Source organism: Chionomys nivalis, chromosome 2 (assembly GCF_950005125.1).
Source record: "Chionomys nivalis chromosome 2, mChiNiv1.1, whole genome shotgun sequence".
Classification (NCBI taxonomy): Eukaryota; Metazoa; Chordata; class Mammalia; order Rodentia; family Cricetidae; genus Chionomys; species Chionomys nivalis.
Genome location: NC_080087.1, coordinates 14,975,495 through 14,988,983, shown reverse-complemented (window position 1 = coordinate 14,988,983; position 13,489 = coordinate 14,975,495). Strand labels below are relative to the sequence as shown.

Sequence of the window (13,489 nt, the reverse complement as noted above, 5' to 3'; positions counted from 1 at the left end):
ATCTAATGAGATGATCATGTGGTTTTTATTTTTCGGGTTGTTTATATGGTAGATTACATTGACAGATTTTCATATGTTGAACCATCCCTGCATCTGTGGGATGAAGCTGACTTGGTCATGGTGGATGATGGTTCTTATGTGTTCTTGGATTCGATTTGCTAGTATTTTATTTAGTATTTTTGCATCAGTGTTCATGAATGAGATTGATCTGTAATTCTTTCTTAGTATTGTCTTTCTGTGGTTTGGTTATCAGGGTAATTATAGCCTCATAAAAAGAGTTTGGCAAAGTTCCCTCTGTTTCTATTGTGTGGAATAATTTGAGGAATATTGGTATTAGTTCTTCTTTGAAAGTCTTATAGAATTCTGAGCTGAAACCCCAGAATCACGCCAAGATCTGCAGAGTTCCTGGCTCAGTCCTAGTTCCTCCTAGTTCATCAGAGGTCCTAGACTCATGCCCAGACCCAAAGGTGTCCTGGCTTAGGTCTATTTCCTTGAAGGTCCCAGATTCACATCCAGACCCGCAGAGGTCTCTGACTCTGGCTCAGGTCCACTCACTCAGCAGTTGCTCCCCTGTACCTGTTTCTGTGGAGTTTGCTGTCTCAGGTCTGCTCTGGCCCAGGTTGCTGGCTCAGTCCTGGTCTGCAAATGGCCCTGGACTAGATCCACTCCTGCTCCGTGGAACTTGCTTTCTCAGACCCACTCCGGCCTACGTAGCTGGTTCAGTCTCACTCCCATGTAGCTCATGTCTCAGGACTGCTCTGGTCTGGGTAGCTGACCCAGTCCTGCTTCCACAAATGACCCTGTTATGGATCTGCTCCTGTTTTCATGGAGTTCACTGTTCGAGAGCATCTTCATTTCTAACAATTAGGCATAGGGTTCTGCCATAAGTACAGAGCTGGTGTCATGGAGTTTTCCCATGGCTTCATGTCTCAGGTTGAAGGAAAAGGGGAACCCCTTTTTTTCTTGTTTTCTTATTTTCCTGTCTGTCCTAATTAAACTTACTATTGCTATGATGAAACATCATAACCAAAAGCAATTTGGGAAGGAAAAGAAAAAGAAAAACTTTTACAATGTTGTTTATCTTTTAACACAACCTGATGTTATAGAGTCATTTTCTCAGTTGAGGATCCTTCCCCTCTGAGGACTGTAGCTTGTGTCCAGTTGATATAGAATTAGCCTGAACACTGTCCTATCCCTGAAATGTGTTGAGAGTTCTTCTTAGCCCCAAGCACCTCATCCTTGGTGAGGAACAGGCTGTAGCCAGCTTATTCTGGATCTCCATACTGGTTCTGCCCCAGCAGACACTGGCTCCTCTGCCCTCACCATTTCACATGAGCCTTGAAAAAAAAAAAAAAAACAGTGGCCACTTTGTTCTGAACTCAGCAGCCCTCATGCCTTTTTGTCACCATAACCTATGAATGGATTTTCTACTGTAGAGCAGTGCACACAGGCTCACAAATGACAGATACACATCCCTGTGAATTTTCCTACTGTCAATTAATTCATTTTGTTTTCTAATCTATTTTGTTTTCCCTTTACTTATTCGTACATTCATGCGTACATACATATATACATATATGTATATATGTACCCTTTTTTCCAGCAAGGGTTTTGCTATTGTGCCTGGAACTTGGGATCCTCCTGTCTTGGCCTCTGAAGTACTGACCTAACAGTATCATGGCATTGCAATCTGGAGAAGGCCTAAATCTCAGCTGCTTACTGGGGAAGCTGAGGCAGGAAGATTTCAAGTTCAAAGCCTGCCTTGGGTTATAGAATTTGTTTAAGGTCACCCTGGGCAATTTATTGAGACCCTGTCTCAAAATGAAAAGTAAAAATAGGGCTGGGGCAATAGTTCAGTGTTAGAATTCCTGCCTTACAGGTGCAGGGCTCTAAGTTCAATCTGCAGTACTGAGGGAAAGGAAAGAAGGAGAAGAGAGAGAGAGAGAGAGAGAGAGAGAGAGAGAGAGAGACCCATTTTAGAAAGTACCGTGTCCTTCTAATGTGTCAGAAGCTGGAGTTTGAACAGTAGAGTTCTATTTAAGGTACCTAATTCCCCTCTCCACCCACACTATATTGTGCGCTCACTGCAGTCAGAAAATGTGCTAATCGCCCCTTTGTGTACATAGCACCCACTTGGCCCCTGCCTTGCCAGTCAATGCTCAGATCCAAGCGCTGAGCCAAAGAGCACAGCCTCCCTGGTATTTTTGTGATCTTATTTGTAAAATGGAGACATGCTGTGTGTACTTCATAGGGGACTGAAGGCTGCTTGTGAGGTCACCTGTTTGAAGCAGAGAGCCTGGGACCTGGCACCAACAGATGTTCATTGCCATTCATTTGATCTGGTGTCCTCCATCCAGATCTCTAAGTGACTGGCTCCATAACGTAGTGCTTTTAAGTGTGATGAGAGGATTGAACTCCATTAGTCCAAGGTCCTAACCAGCTCAAGGACTAAGATTTTCCGAGGTGGCAGGGAGCAAATTGCTCTCTGGGGACAAGTCAGCTTCTGTCTGAAAAGTTGGAACTGTCCTGGGGACCTTTTTATTAAACCCCGAAGGGCTCATTTTTCTATGAAATGCAGAGACTTGTGCTTATTATTAGAAAATCACTTCCATATTTAGAGAGATTATAAAGTAAATTTTAAACCAACATGAAACTCAGGAATTTTCTAGATCAAAAGCCCTTGTAAAGCTACAGTTTCAGGCTAGGCTAATTACCATCTCACAAGAAGAACCCTAGTTACTGAACTTCAGACTTGACTGGAAACTGACTGCTAGGCTATAGGTGACAAACTGCATCTTGTCCCTTCTGCTACACAAAGGAGTATTCTGCGCAAAATTCTGAACTCCCAAGTACAAACTTGGGGTGTCCTTCATTTTACATTTGCCAGAACACAAACAACAAAGGGAAACCATCCCAAGAATGGTTTTCTCAGCTGCAGAGAGGCAATCAACTTCCCACTGTCAACCTTGGCTTTCTGTAACCATTTCTTATTACCATTGTGTAGGAAGGATACACTGTAACCGTTTCTCACCACCACTGTGTAGGAAGGATACACTGTAACCATTTCTCACCCATATAGGAAGGATACACTGTAACCATTTCTCACCCGTATAGGAAGGATACACTGTAACCATTTCTCACCACCACTGTGTAGGAAGGATACATGATGCTTTCATTGACAATGTAGCCACCGAAGAAGAGGGCTGGTTGTTATCAAAGTAAGAGAAGCCTCAACCAGTGAACTTCTGCATGTATCATCACAGACTTTCATTCTGATCTACTCCACCTTGCCCATGAACTGAGAGTGTTTCGTTTGATGCTATGTGAGTGGAGATAGTTTACTATTAGTAATTCAATGATCCTCTTTGTTGTTTTCTTTCAGGACAGAATGATCGAGAAGTTGTAGAGCGTCTAAGCTCCGAGGAGGATGTGAAGTTTTCATCTTGAGTAGCCTGACTATAGCTGGAGGTCAGTATTGACTTCGTTTGTCTCTATGTCTTGAGGAGTCCTTAGTGAGCAGGCTGGCCTGAGGCTGGGGCAAGAGCCACACTTGCATCAGGTGCACTGTATGATTCTTTTTCTCACCTCTGTGATCAAATGTCTCACATATGAACTTAAGGGAAGAAAGGTTTCTCTTGGCTCATGGTTTGAGGGGATGGTCCACAGTGATGGGAAAGGCATGGTGGCAGATGGTGCCATGGATGTGTTAGTGTGCCGTAGGGTTCCTCAGCCTCCCTCTTGTCAGAACAGGAAGCAGAAGCAGATAGACCATAAGTAAGGCCAGACTATCACCCTCAAAGCTGACCTGTAGTGATCTACTTCTCCAGCCTGATCCCACCTCCCCAAACAGTACCACCAGCTGGGGACCGAGTGTTCAAATATGTGAGCCTCAGGGGCACATTTTTACATATAAAGCATAATACCTACTGTCTTAGGGTTTCTATTGCTGTGAAGAGACACCATGACCCTGGCAACTCTTATAAAGGAAAGCATTTCACAGAGGTTAAGTCCATTACTATCATGGTGGGACATGGTGGCATGCAGGCAGGCATGGTGTTGAAGAAGGAGCTGGGAGTAGAGAAGGAGCTACCTCTTGATCCCATAGGCAATAAGAAGTGGTCTGAGACTCTGGGCATGGCTTGAGCATATATGAGACCTCAAAGCCAGCCTCCACAGTGACATGCTTCCTCCAACAAGGCCACACCCACTCCAACAAAGCCACACCTCCTAGTAGTGCCATTCCCTATGAGCTTATGGGGGCCAATTACATTGAAACTACCACACCTCCTAACTCCTAACCCCCTCTGGCTTTGAAGTTGACATGTAAGAGGAGAACACTCAGGGTGGGAAGGCTACCTCTGCAGTTTGTAGCGCCCAGACCCACAGCCTGGAGGATCTCAGTATTGGGCCTCATGATTCTAATGGAAAATTAAACGAGGTGGCAAAAAGGTTGAACTTGAAAGGCCAAACTCTGTGAGCACATTTCTGAAAGGACTTCTTCCTACCTTCCCCTTCCAGGGGCTGAGAGTGTAGCTCAGCTGATAGAGTGTTTACCAAGCATACATGAAGGCCTGGGTTCAGTCTCTAGTACTGCATCAAGAGGCATGTTGATTCCTACCTCTGATCCCAGCACTGGGGAGCTAAAGGCAAGAGTTCAAGGTTCTCCTCTGCTACACAAGAGGTTCAAAGCCAGCCTGCACTGTCTGAGACCTTGTCTATAAAATAAAACAAAAGGACCAATGTTCTGTGCAGTGGAAGGGTGTCACATCCTCACTACAGAGATGATGACTGGCTGTTTACTGTGGTGTGTCAGTTCATCAAATTACCCTCCTAAAGGACCTTCATCACTCTCCTCCTAAAATAAATGCATGTACCATCATGCCACATCCTAATGGTACCCTAAAGGCCCCTCAAATCCTGTGGGATCAAAGCCAGTGTCCTGGTTTTCAAGGCCCTTGTAGCCTCTTCACATGCCACCCCTTCCTTTCCCTTGAACCCATCATCCAGCTGTGCCCTTGCTATCCTTTCTGTCTAGCACAGGCTTCTCCCTCCTTCACCATCTACTTTGCGAGGCTCCCCACTTATGCCTGCCTTTCTGAGGCTCATTGCCGTAGCTGTGTATGGTTCAGTGGCCTGTCATTCACCACAGTGTACATGTGGTTTTGCCTTCTCCCCAAGGGCTGCACCAGGCACTGTCCTCAGCACAGTTTCCTTCCTGCTTTACTCTCCCTGCCCCTCCCCCCAAAATGCTGGAGATTGAGCCTAGGGTCTCACATGCTAAGCAAGGACTCTATCGTAAGTTCTTCCCCGGCTGTCTTCTCTTTCTTTCTTTCTTTCTTTCTTTCTTTCTTTCTTTCTTTCTTTCTTTCTTTCTTTCTCTTTCCTTTTTTTATTTCTTTTCTTCCTTCCCTCCCTCCTTCCCTCCCTCCCTTTCCTTTCTTTTCCTTTCCTTTTCTTTTTTTGAGTCAGGATTTCTCTGTGTAAAACAACCCTAGCTGTCCTGGAACTCACTTTGTAGACCAGGTTGGCCTCGAACTCACTGAGATCCGCCTGCCTTAGCCTCCCATGTGCCACCACTGCCCAGATTTCTTTCTACTTCTTTATATTGAGATAGAGTCCCACTAAATAGATTGCTGTTGAGCTTGCAGTCCTCCTGTTTTTAGCCTGAGTGACTAGGATCAAAGGTCTCTGTCACCAGGTCTGGATCCCTCCTTGTGTCTAAGATTTAATGTTGTAGTGACAAGGGTACAGGCCTCGGGGCTTCACTTTGTAGATTCAAATCCTGGTTTTGTGCTTTAGTGAGTGTGATATTGGGCATCATCTCTTCCCGGGCTACTGTCTTCATTTTGAAATGGGGTGGTAAAGATGCTGACAGTCAGGGTCCGGGACATGTAGAAAGTTGGGTGTGAGCTCTGAGGCCTGGGTCAGGTTCATGGTAGTATACACCTGTGCTATGTGTTACTATGTGCTTTCAGTTATTAGAGTTTGCCACAGGGAAGTGGCTCAAACCCGCACACTTTTCTCCGAGAACCGGTGCCACACAACTTTCAATAATGATTTGTAGCTTCTGGGAGTCTTTTTGGAGTTTATCTACTGTGAAGGAAGGGGGTGCAAGTATAATGTTCTATGACAATCTAGGGATCTGCAGGTGTTCTCTGTTGCACAAAGACACCAGGCAAGGAAGACATCATACCCCTTGTAAGCTCACTGTCCCCCCGAAACCATTGCTGTAGTATAAATTCCTTTAAGGTCCCCAGACCTGTACCTCTGCAATACCCACGCTGTATGGCTATGGTGGCAGCAATCCCACCTTTCTCCAGAGTGAACAGATACATGACTCACCTGTCTCTATGGTTCCATCTCCTCTGAGTCAAGACATATTAGTCTGTGGTCCTCACTCCCTTGACCAGTGTCCATCAACAAGCATGCAGATGCAGCCAGACATGGTCATGACGGTCCCAGAGTGTGTTCATTCCCAGTACTGTCAGTGACCCTTCTGTGTGGTCTACTCTGTGCCTAGGGGACTCAGAGGTTTCTCTGTGTGCAACTCATTCATGCAGATAGTGTGGCCATCCTGCAAAAAGAGATAACTATAGCATTGAGACCAGACCCAGGAATTCCAGAAATACTCAGTGTGCTTAAGCCCAGCCCCTCCCCCCACCCCATCTCACTCTGTGTGCTCCATGGTAGCTGGCATCACCCCAGTTGGCTGCTTTCTTCAAGCTCTGAGATACTTTGGAGGTAAAAGGCCCACCTATCCAGAAGTCTGGGTCATTTTTGAAGTGTCTACCCTGTGGATTGATCTCCCGGAGAAAAGGGAGGGTGTTTCTTTTTTTGAATGAAGCTTTGAGAGCTCTGTGGGATTACAGGCATCTTTACTTCACAAATCTTGCTTTTTCTCAGCGTTGTCTTTGCTACTTTCTGAGGGTAGTCTGTGGGCAGCCACTTCATCCCTTCTTCTACAGGTCTGCAGCCTGCATCTGCCCACCCCATCCTGCTGAAGTCCCATTTTATGGCTTTTTTAAAAAACACATCAGCTGGCTGATTGTGTAGGTGTTTCCCAGCATGCCCCAAACCCTAGGTTCTGCTCCAAGCACCAGAACAAAAGAAAAGAAAAAAAAAAAGAAAGAAAACTGATTTCAGCATTGATTTCCCCTACTCTTGCAAAGTGCTCTGATTTCCTGTGCTATGCTCCACAGATAAATTCACTGTGAAAGTTCTCACATCAGGAGGTTCAGTTTGTGTGGAATTTCACAGCCTGTGCCCACAGTCTAGCATTGAGGAGATTTTGTTGTGTTTGGATTAGAAAGAGAATTGAAAAGTGTTCAGACTTCCTTCCCGGATGGCTCCTTCTATTACTTCCTCATTATATCAGCAGCTGCCAGAGGATCCAGGATAAACCATTTTCCCAGGCCTGCTGAGAGGCCAGGGCTCTGGCAGTGACTGTTTTATTGCCTCATTATCAGAGCCAGCCTCGTGATTTACACTGTGGAAGTCTAGAAAGTAAACACATGGACTTGTATTTGTAAGTGTGTAGTGCAGGGCTGTCCTAGACCTCACTGTGTAGCTCTGGCCGGCCTTGAACTTGCAGCAACCTTCTTAGCATATTTGGGGTCACAGATATGAGCCAATGTGTCCAACTTGAACACTTCTGTTTTAAATTGCTTATATGTCACGTGTACTTCCTGTTACATTAGTAAAGCTCATTTAAACTACATGAGGTAGAAACCCACAAAGGTGAGATTTAAAATAAAAAGGGGTACAGAAATATCATCTTTCCAGATCCTAGTGGAGCAGGCCTGGGAAGGCATGCACCACTGAACCCAGGGACCAAGATGCTGACCATGGTCCTGGGGCCCTGCCCCCAGCCGACTTCTGCTTCTCTTTCCCCATCTAGCACGGTTCCTGTGTTTGTTTTCAGAGAGCAGTGTTTTCTTTTCCTCTCTTCAGGAATTTTTGGTGCTCTGGGTGTCTAGCTGGAGACAGGTCTGTCTCCCACGTGACCTACAGGCCACTGCAATCCCAGCATGACCTCTGCTCCAAGCTTCCCCCTCCCACACCGGCTCCTCCTCTACTCATCGCCTGCTGTACTGCTTTTTTGCCCCCAGTCACTCCCACACCTTGAGGTTGTCCTGGCAGGGCTGTCCCTGTTTTGGCACACAGCCGCCTCCCTTTGAGCAGCATGGCACACTCATAGGGGCTCTTATCTTTACAGTTGGATTATGATCCCCACGAGGATGTGCTCAGGCTTCCCCTCCATTCACAGCCTTCTCTGGGGACAGGGACCTAGACTTTGGACCCATTTCTCCCTGTCGCTTCTGTGCCAGGGCCTCCTCAGTCCCTTTGAAGGCTGGTATAACCACAAGGCCACGCGAGCCTTTTCGGTGGCTGTTTGGGCAGAGACAGGCATGAAGGCCACAGCATCTCAAGTGCTGCCTGACTTACCAGACGACAGCTGGCTGCAGGGACTTAGCGTGTTCACGGCAGGCAGCCGAACACTGCAAAGTTCCACTCAAGTCCAGCTTCCTGATGCTGGCATTTCCTAGCAATGGGTAGTACCTTCTTTTCAAAAATTAATAGAGGAGTTGGTCTTTTGCAGCTTGGTTTACCTTAAGTCAATGTTGATACTTAGCGGCGTTAGTTCAGAACAGGAATGGAGGTACATCACTAAGATAACAAATTCCTGGAGTAAGCGCTAGGCACTTACTAATGATCAATCAATGCACCTACTTACTGGTGGCAGAGTCAGGGTGGTACCGACACCTCAAGATGCTGAACATTCAAGAATGGGTGACTTTGAAACACTGAAAGGGTCACAGACCTGCAGCTTCGCTCTTTGAAAACCCAACAGCAGCGCTGACGTCTGAACTGGAAGAGAGAGGACTGAAATGAAGAGCTCAGCTTCCTTCCAGATCTTAAACTTTCTGGCCCCAGGTCTTCAATGTACTCATTCTAGTCTCCCAGGGGCATCTCCAGGGACCAAACCATCACTGGATGGGCAACGTCTAGGGCTGCCTTAATGAAATTGGTGATGAGCTTTGTAGCTGTGAGTGGGCTCTTGCCTAGCATATGCAAGGCCCTGAGTTTGATCCCTAGCATCACAACACGTGTATACACACACACACACACACATACACACACTAACTGAAACACATCTTTGCAAAATGAACGGGTGAGGACCGTAAGCTTAGTTTATGATCTCTGCTGCAAGAGGACTTGTCTAGGAAGCTGAGTTGTTTAAATTTTAAACTACATTTTTTTCCTGTTTATGTGTTAAGTGTAGCAGGCGTGGTGAATGCCCTAAGTGTGTCTCAGTCCAAAAGTCATGTCACAGACGTCAAGTACAGTGTGACTCAAGGTCTTGAGCCAAGATTGGTTTGCCAGTCTCTGAGTGTTCTGCCGTGGCCAAGGACATAGCTGATCCTGTGCAGATTGCTAGTAGGGGTGATCTTTGGACTAATGTGACATTTTCACTACCCTAATGACACATAGTTACTAATTTTTTATTGAGTATACATGTGAGTGTGTGTAGTGCCTATATGAGTATGTATATACATATCTATGTGTGTGTGTGTATGCATGTTCTTTTTTTTTTTCTTTTGGTTTCTCAAGATAGAGTTTCTCTGGAACTCACTCTGCAGACCAGGCTGGCCTCGAAGTTACAGAGATCTTCCTGTCTCTGCCTCCCGAGTGCTGGGATTAAAGGTGTGCGCCACCACTGCTGACTGAGTGTGTTTTTTCATTTTGAGTGCAAGAGCTGAACAGGAGAGAAGCAGGCAGGAGAAAGATCTGTGTTCCATGTTCTCCACCAAAGTCTTTGATGTTCATTATTTCTTTGAGGTTATTTGATCCCTTTGAGTCTTTTAAGACCCACAGAAGAAGAAGGAAATGGAGAGAGAGGAATGCCATCTGGCAATTGATTCTCCCCTCCTCCCGCACCCGGGTTCCCCCATGCCTCACCATACAACATTTAGCTCAGGGCATAGTGTGCCATTCCAGTCTCCACCTTCTGGGGACCACTGCAGGATGGTATCAGGGGAGGGGTACAAGTGCTGGCTCTCTTGTTTCTCCTGGACTTCTGCTGAGGCCTGAGATGAGAAGACCCAAGTGTGCTGCCAAGTCAGGCATTTCCATGGCGTGAGTCAGACAGAGCGGGCTTGACTGGGTGGATACACAGCTAGAAAGCTAAGGAGCAAATGCCCATCCTGGGAGATGAAGGATCTTTGCCATTGTATGAATTCAGGATCTTTCTCAGGGAAGTCATCCCGAGGTTTTGTTTTGTTATGGGCACCCCATAAACCGGTGGTGGCTCATATTATTCCTCCCTCAGTTTTCTTTAAACCTGCTTTGGAAGCACGTTGGTACAAACCAGTAAGGGATGTGGAAAGTCTGCATTCTTCGTTGGAGTTAATTAAAACACTATAGGACTTTCAGGAGTATGCCGATCAGGAGATTGTGAACTCAGAAACCAGGAAGAACCCAGGAAGAAGGCCGGAGTTCCATCTGCCTTCATTCACAGCCTGCCCATTCTTTGTTTTTTTGTTTGTTTAAGATTTTGTTTTTGTTTTTTTGAGACAGGGTTTTTCTGTATAGTCCTGACTGTCCTAGAGCTCACTCTATAGACCAGGCTAGCCCAAATTCACAGAGGTCCGCCTGCCTCTGCCTTCCAAGTGCTGGGATTAAAGGCATGAGCCACCACTGTCCAGCAAACCTGCCTATTCTTAAATGTCATAATTCCAGTAAAGAGTTGATCAACAGTTTAATTAAAGATTTGGGGATTTTTACCTAAATAGAGACGATCTCCGAGTGTTCATAGTGCTCAGAAATGCTTTGCGTTTCTATAAACATCCTTATCACGCACCTACTATCACTTATCACGCATCTGCTATGTGCGAAGTGAACGTGAGTGCTGGAGACCCAGTCCTGAACGCGGCTTGAGCTGCAGACCCCTCGCCTCACGGAAGTCTTAGCTCCATGTGGTACCCTTGTCCTCTACAGCCATTTGAAGAACCTTAGGAATTAACTTAAACTTGACTTTCACAAAATTTCAAATAGGAGGAATAAATAATGTTTAATACAGCTTCTATCACCAACGTATCGTTTATAATTCTATGTATACTTATTTTTTTTACCTTTTCAATTTATATTAAGCTCATGTGTAAAAACATAAAGTCCTACATCCTGGTGAGAGTTCATTCATTTATCCCACACTTAGCCGCGTGCAGTGTATTAGTCCTAAGCCAGCTCTTCATAAAGGATGGTGGTGTGGACGTTTCAGAAGCAGAAAGACCAGGAAGGTTAATTCTTCTCTTCTTTTGGAAACATCTAATTATGAAATCTCAAGTCTGAATTTCTGAAAGGCAGAAGCCCCCAGCCACATATCCTGGGACCCTTGTGAGTAACCAAATAGGGTGGATCACTCTGTTGTGGCTTCGAGCCTTCCCTACCTCCCTGACCATGTTCCCTACCAGCAAGTGAGACAGACGGGATGACTTTGAATCTGTAGCAAGAGAATAATTGTGCCTGTTTTAAAGACCTGCTATAAGCCAGGTCTATGACATCGTGTTATGTCAGGGCCCTGATACCTCCCATTTCTGCAAATGCCTTTTCGAGAACAACAGACTTTGAGTAGATGTCGGGCAACATATTTCATTTAAAATTTTTTTTCAAACCAGGATTTCCCTTATTTATATTGAAATGTCCCTAATGATAAGGTTCCTGAAAGGGCTCTTGGATTTTTTTTTGAATAAACAATATCCTATTTATTCAATGGAGTACCACTTACCAACACAATTTATACAAAAACAACAGAGATGGACTACAAACATCCGTTAGACAAAGTAAGTGGTACAAACAACAACACAGTATAAGAATTCATTGGTATACAGTTAAATCAATACAGTAAGCTATGCTTTTAAAAAGGATTTATCAATTTGTATTTTATGTGTATGACTCTTTTTATGTATGTATATATGTATGTATGTGTGTATGTGCACCATGTGCATGCCTGATGCCTACAGAAGACATGAAAGGGCATCAGATACTCTGAAACTTGAGCCACTGTGTGGTTATTGGGAATAGAATCTGGGTCCTCTGCAAATGCTCTTAATTGTGGATCCATCTCTTCAGACCCCTAATATATGCTTTTTTAAAAATTTATTTATTAAAGATTTCTGCCTCCTCCCCACCACCGCCTCCCATTTCCCTTCCCCTCCCCCAATCAAGTCCCCCTCCCTCATCAGCCTGAAGAGCAGTCAGGGTTCTCTGCCCTTTGGGAAGTCCAAGGACCTCCCACCTCCTTCCAGGTCTAGTAAGGTGAGCATCCAAACTGCCTAGGCTCCCACAAAGCCAGTACGTGCAGTAGGATCAAAACCCAGTGCCATTGTTCTTGAGTTCTCAGCAGTCCTCATTGTCCGCTATGTTCAGCAAGTTCAGTTTTATCCCATCTTATTCAGACCCAGTCCAGCTGGCCTTGGTGAGTTCCCGAAAGATCATCCCCATTGTCTCAGTATGTGGGTGCACCCCTCGCGGTCCTGAGTTCCTTGCTTGTGTTCTCTCTCCTTCTGCTCCTGATTTGGACCTTGGGATTTCAGTCTGGTGCTCCAATGTGGGTCTCTGTCTCCTTTTATCGCCTGATGAAGGTTAATATCCAGGAGGATGACTATATGTTTTTCTTTGGGTTCACCTTCTTATTTAACTTCTCTAGGATCACGAATTATAGGCTCAATGTCCTTTATTTATGGCTAGAAACCAATTATGAGTGAGTACATCCTATGTTCCTCTTTTTGGGTCTGGCTTACCTCACTCAGGATAGTGTTTTCTATTTCTGCCCATTTGCATGCAAAATTCAAGAAGTCATTGTTTTTTACTGCTGAGTAGTACTCTAATATGTATATATTCCATACTTTCTTCATCCATTCTTCCATTGAAGGGCATCTAGGTTGTTTCCAGTTTCTGGTTATTACAAACAATGCTGCTATGAACATAGTTGAGCATATACTTTTGTTGTATGATAGGGCATTTCTTGGGTATATTCCCAAGAGTGGTATTGCTGGGTCCAGGGGTAGGTTGATCCCAAATTTCCTGAGAAACCACCACACTGCTTTCCAAAGTGGTTGCACAAGTTTGCATTCCCACCAGCAATTGATGAGTGTACCCCTTACTGGGTTCTTGGATTTTTAAATACTGTCCGTTCTCTGTTGAGAAGCCAGTACCTACACACTTGGGTTTGTCTCCCTTACTGCAACTTGTCTCTGAGACGCCCACAGCCCTGCTCTTCCTGTCTTTTTCTTTCCAAAGGCTTCTCTTACTCCACCCTCATGCTTAAGCCTGTATCAGAGTACATTGACTCACCCCCAACTCCGCTTTAGAAAAATGTCCTCCTTGCTCCATCGGTGACTTAACACTTTCCTGAGTAGTTTCCTGGACTCATGAGTTGTAGTGTACCTCTTTCTTGGGAGTCACCCAGCTTGCCCTCCAGAGCCACTTT

General features: G+C 45.3%; 1 protein-coding gene across 2 annotated transcripts in view; it reads left to right on the top strand.

Moving 5' to 3' along the window:
* The first annotated feature begins 3,391 nt into the window (after window positions 1-3,391).
* Window positions 3,392-13,489, top strand: part of Tiam2 (TIAM Rac1 associated GEF 2) — a 237,636-nt gene continuing 227,538 nt past the window's right edge. For both annotated transcript variants that reach the window (XM_057758936.1, XM_057758956.1), the window contains exon 1: window positions 3,392-3,468. The gene's annotated coding sequence lies outside the window, so the exon portion shown is untranslated. The remainder of the gene's footprint in view (window positions 3,469-13,489) is intronic.